Below are 6,372 nucleotides of genomic sequence, written 5' to 3'. Positions count from 1 at the left end.
TGAATTCTATTGTTTCTTTATTTTGTGGCTGCCTGGAGATAGATGAATCTCAAAGTTGCATCAGATACACACACTTTGATAATAAGTGTACTTTGAGCTTTTGAACTAAAGGACTCGGTCTTTGTTCCAACCCCTCCTCTCCAATGACCACCTGGCCAACACGTGATCCTTTTACCCACAACCTAGCTTCTCACCTAGCTCTTGCATTGATGTCCAGCACTCATCTTGTCTGTTGGCTTGACTCACTCTGATTACTTGGCTCAATCCTCACCCCAACTTTGCCTGCCCTTGTTCCAATGAAATGGTTTGGCGTATTAAGAGCTGGTCTTCCCACCGCTGCATTGATCGGTGTGCACTAATCTTGGTCCAGCCAGCCGTCAAACTACACATTTAAAGAACTAAACAAATGCCATTCAATTTCTTAGTCTTAATCTATTAGTTAGTCTCCCTGATCTCAGATTCAGATTTAATATCATCGGCATATGTCGTGAAGTTTGTTAATTTCTGAATCATGTATCATTCTGCGCGCTCCAAAAACAAAATTGACAGTGTTAATAGATGCAACATTCCATTAAGTATGTTTGTGCCGAGTCATTTACACATTTGGACCACATTCAGGTTATAAAAGAAGCTGTAGTGTCCTTGGAAAAAGCTGGGGTTTTTTTTTTTGATCGTCAATGAAGCAGTGCAATCAGCCCAAGCCAAATCTGTACGTCTGTCCAAAAGCCCCCAGTGACTTAAAGGTGGCTATCAAATGGCATTGCTAGCACAGCTATTGATCAAAACTGATAAAAGGGAATAAATGAATTCTTGATCATTACAATGACCCATTCTAAAGTAGTAATATTTGGCTGGCTACATCACGAATCTAAAAGCTGTAGAAACAAAGTAGAAATGCCAAAACTAGATAATCCAAATTGGGTGAATGAAACAGAGGCAGGTTTATTATCACAGTTATATGTCGTGAAATGTGTTGCTTTATAGAAACATAGAAAATAGGTGCAGGAGTAGGCCATTCGGCCCTTTGAGCCTGCACTGCCATTCAGTATGATCATGGCTGATCATCCAACTCAGAACCCTGTACCTGCTTTCTCTCCATACCCCCTGATCCCTTTAGCCACAAGGACCATATCTAACTTCCTCTTAAATATAGCCAATGAACCGGCCTCAACTGTTTCCTGTGGCAGAGAATTCCACAGATTCACCACTCTCTGTGTGAAAAAGTTTTTCCTCATCTCGGTCCTAAAAAGCTTCCCCTTTATCCTTAAACTGTGACCCCTCATTCTGGACTTCCCCAACATCGGAAACAATCTTCCTGCATCTAGACTGTCCAATGCCTTTAGAATTTTATACGTTTCAATAAGATCCCCCCTCAGTCTTCTAAATTCCAGTGAGGAATGGCAGCAGTCCATTGCTAAGCATAACATTTACTACATTTTACAATCATGCAGTTTATTTAAAAAGTAAATAGTGTAGAAAGAGCAAAAATAGCAAGGTAGTGTTCATGGGTTTATGGATCTGATGGCAGAGGGGAAGAAGCTGTGCCAAAAAGGCTGAATATGTTTCTTCAGGTTCATGCATCTCCTCATCGATGATAGTAATGAGAAGAAGGCATGTCCTGAATAGTGAGGGCCCTTCATGGTGGATGTATCCTTCTTAAGACCTCACCTTTTGAAGATATCTGCTATGGTGGGAGGCTAGTGTACAAGATGCAGCTGGCTAGGCTTGCAACCCTCTGCAGTTTTTTCCAATCCTGTGCACTGGTGTCTCCAAACCAGTGGAAATGAAACCTCTCAAAATGCTCTCCTTGAGTACATTTGTAGAATTCTGCAAGAGTCTTTGACAGATTAAATCTCCTCAAACTACCAATGAAATATAGCTGTTGTTATGCCTTCTTTGTAACGATCAATATGCTGGGCCCAGGATAGATCTTCATAGATATTGATGCTCAGGGACTTGGAACTGCTCACCCTTTCCACTGTTGACGCCTTGATGAGAATTGCGGTGTTTACTTCCATTTGCCTCTTGCTGAAGTCCATAATCACAAGTACATTGTTGAGTGCAAGGATGTCCTTGTGACATCAATTAAAAAGCTTTTTATAAACTACATGAGGTTAATTAAAATTAGAATTAAAGTTCTTCAAGAGTTTCCTATCCTGGCATGCATTCTCCTAGTCAGGAAGTCTAATTAGGCACCAATATTCCTGGTTTTATTTGAAAGCTGATGGGGTTATTTTAGCCAGGGAGGTATAGAGTGATGCTATTCCAGCATTTCTTGTTTGAAACCAGGATAGACAGACCACAGTAGTCCTAGCAGTTGGTTAGAAAATTTTCAACTTGTGCAGAGTTTCTAAAGCATCCAGAGGTTTTCTACTGAAGCAAATATTTTGAACAACAGCACTTGTGGTTTCCCTAAGATGGCATGCATTGAAAGTGCAGAATTATTCCAGGACAGAGGCTGAACTTTGCCTAGGTTCTTGGATGTAACAAAGGAAGTACTCATGCAGGCGGGATTCTCTGTACCAAAAGGGGAGAAAGATGGCCCCCAGTCCTATTCATTGCTCTTGTCTGAAGCAATTTTCATTGGCCGAAATTATATAACCCTTACTAACCCAGGTCAAGGGAGACTACCAACAAAACATTAAGTCTTCAATTAGCTCCTATAAGGCAAATTAGCGAGACAATCATAATCAGTTTCACTATCACTGGCATATGTCGTGAAATTTGTTAACTTAGCAGTAGCAGTTTAATACATAATATAGAAGAAAAAATAAAATAAGTAAATCAATTACAGTATATGTATATTGAATAGATTTAAAATTGTACAAAAACAGAAATAATATATATATTTAAAAAGTGAGGTAGTGTTCACAGGCTCAATGTTCATTTAGGAATTGGATGGCAGAGGGGAAGAAGCCATTCCTGAATCGCTGAGTGTGTGCCTTCAGGCTTCTGTATCTCCTACCTGATGGTAACAGTGAGAAAAGGGCATGCCTTGGGTGCTGGAGGTCCTTAATAATGGACGCTGCCTTTCTGAGACACCGCTCCTTGAAGGTGTACTGGCTACTTTGTAGACTAGTACCCAAGATGGAGCTGACTGAATTTACAACCCTCTTCAGCCTCTTTCAGTCCTGTGCAATAACCATCTCCCCCCCCCCCCCCCCATACCAGACAGTGATGCAGCCTGTCAGAATGCTCTCCACAGTATATCTATCAAAGTTTTTCAGTGTATTTGTTGGCATACCAAATCTCTTCAAACTCCTAATGAAGTATAACCACTGTCTTGCCTTCTTTATGACTACATCAATATGTTGGGACCAGGTTATGTCCTCAGAGATCTTGACACCCAGGAACTTGCAACTGCTCACTCTCCACTTCTGAGCCTTCTGGGGATTGGTATGTGTTCCTTTGTCTTACCCTTCCTGAAGTCCTTTTAAAGTTAAGTTGTCAGGATATTTCAAGAAGAAAAATTTACATGTGAAGTCTTGACAAAACATTCAGAAATATCTTTTGTAATATTTTGAAACTCTTCTTCACATGCTCAGAAGGTGTGAACATGAGATGATGAGCTTCAAATTGGTGCCATGCTTACTCACAGCAGCTGGTTGCTCTTAGAGGAGTTAAGACAAGTGCTCATGAGCAAAGTGCCTCTTCAAGGCAATTTAGGAGACAATCAGACTCTTGACAATCCTTGTGGCTGCCACTCTTCACTAAGCTTCACCACTTTTGTCAAGATGTTGCCTTCTGCTAAACATGGGCTACATTGGCATTTCTTGCCAAAAGCACCTGTGGAAATTAGCACCAGCATTCCATCCTCTTCCATCTCACTGTCTAATTTACTTGTATTTATTACGAAAGGAGTTGGGGTGTGGAATGAACTCTGTCCCTTCTCTTACCTTCCCATTCTTTAGGCTCACAAGCAAGAGACTGACCGCTAAGTTAAATGTTATTTCCTGGACATTTGTGCTGGCAGTACAGGAGGAAAGGACTTTATATTTGGGTGCTTTCTTTTCACGGCCTTTCACTGCATTTGACTGCTGCACTTCCATGGTAGGACAGGGAAGTTAGTTCATGACGCTAATGGATGGTGCAACAATAGTTTTGACGATCTAGATTTTCCCAAGACAATGTTCTCATTGCAACCGGGAATCTACACAAACACCATACACTGGCACATGCATGCCTTCAACCTCTCTGTAGTAACCCTGAGCCAGTCATTCTCAATGTTTCCTGGTCCCCAGTTCCCCTTTTTCTTCACTATATTTGTTGCTGCAACAGAAAACTGTTTTCTTTCCTTTCAGCTAATTCTGTGACCTGTGTCTATCTCCATAGCTATTGCCTAAGCTTCTGAGTGCTTTCAGGATTTTTTGTTCATTGTTCCTCAGTGTTTTCCTCATCATCACTTTACTGGGGCCGACTTCCTTCTGGCTTGTAGACGGGAAAGGATTCTTGGATTTGCCTTCCATTTGAAACTTGAAATATCTTCTCAACTTCACGAAAAAGGAAGGAGCTGACTCACAGAATTTCAACTCTTGATAAATGACGTTGGGAATGACACTAGCATACATGTACATGTAACAAATGATCTCTGGGATGTTGTTTTCCTGGCTCCTCTTCCTAGTGTGCTTTGTTTCCATGGGCACTAACTAGCAGTTACTATAACATATATAGTAACTATAATATACTATAACATTGAAACTTTTGGGCATGGTGCAGTCAGCAATGTTTTGACCCATCTGTAGATCTCAAGTGGTCATTCTTCATGTAAGTACAGCAATCTTTTTGGCTAGTGGCTCTGGCGTCTCCCTGGTCATATGGTTTACCATTCTGTCCTCCGTGTGAATGTCAAGCAAGCTCTGCACCAAAGAGAATCATCAAGCTCTTTGGTCATCTCTGATCATTTGCACACAATGCATGCATTCATACAAATACAGACACACTTGCATGCCGTGTAGTAGGGCCACTGGTCAAGGTACAGAAAGCGGGAGCTGTCTAATAATGTAATTTCCAAACAAGCAGAGAACAAATTTAGCTACATTACTAATTCCTGACCTAAAAGAAGCTAATCTAAACCAAAATAAGATTGCATCTAGGATCTTTCAAGTCTTATTAACCCTGATTATAGCAAAGCATTTACCTGTCAAGCCACTAAATATGTTGCTGCAGCATTTTAAAACAAAACTTATTTAAATACCTGAAATTCACAACAGCGCACAATACCAAAATGTCATTCTTTTTTCTGCCGTGGTTTGTAATATTACAATAAGTGGTAACAAAATGCAATAGTATTCTTTATAAGGTTATACCTGAAATGAATCAATGATAGAAACTGTAGATGATAAACTGGATGCTACAAAGTAATATTATCTTTAATACGACGGTGGAACAGAAAAATGTCAGTCACTCCTGAAATTGCTGTCATTACCTATTACAAGCAATTTGTCATACCATGTGACAAGCAGATATTTTGGAAGATCAATACTCCTTTATGATTGCTTCATTGAAGCAACTTAAAAGAAGTCCTTAGTAACTCAGGAGAACATGCTTGGCAGATCTGCTTACTACCAGTCAGCACCATTCATTCTGTTAAGATCTCCTTTTGCACTTGGATGTAGCTAGAGCTGTTGAAAGAATTTTCATAGATTCTCTACTGGTATGTCACTCTAGTAAAAGCAGGACCTATAATATCCTTGATAAACTGGACAGAAATTCAGCTTTGGAGCTCTTTGCTATGAAACAATAATCCTTTGATTATTTAAAAAGCAAACAGGAGGAAATCTGCAGATGCTGGAAATTCTGCTGCGTTCCACCAGCATTTTGAGTGTGTTGTCCTTTGATCATTTGAAGGGTTTTGGATGCTAAGAGGGTCAAGATAAATCAGCACATGCAATTTTCACTTCAATTTCATCATTTCATTCATCTTCATTGCTTGGGCTCTGAAAGTTAAATGTCCATTTAGCCACTGGAGGGGTGGGGGGGGGGGGGGGGCGGATAAGGAAATATAGAAAACTGCATGCCCTCAATCAGGTGGCCAAAGCCAAAAATGCAACAGGTAGTATTACTATTACTGGCCTGCTGAAAAGGCGGGGGTCAGTTTCTATGGTTTTACATTAGCTTAGCTACAATAATTTCAATCTCCACCTGAGCCACATCCATTGTCCCTCTCTTACAAGAGTTTTGCATGCACGTGAACCGTGAAAACTCACCCATATTGTCGGAGCATTGTTCAGCTAGCAGGATTGTCCAATTCAATCACTGGACAGAGGCAATTCTACATCATTCAATGCTTATAAATTGTAATATTTTCTCCAGTGCTCAAAATACTAAAATTAAATTTGAGAATCACTGTTATTACTGTATGTTGTTCCATTA

This window comes from Hemitrygon akajei, chromosome 9, assembly GCF_048418815.1.
Source record: "Hemitrygon akajei chromosome 9, sHemAka1.3, whole genome shotgun sequence".
NCBI classification, from domain to species: Eukaryota; Metazoa; Chordata; class Chondrichthyes; order Myliobatiformes; family Dasyatidae; genus Hemitrygon; species Hemitrygon akajei.
The sequence above is the reverse complement of the archived record's forward strand: the minus strand, read 5'-3'. Positions refer to the sequence as shown.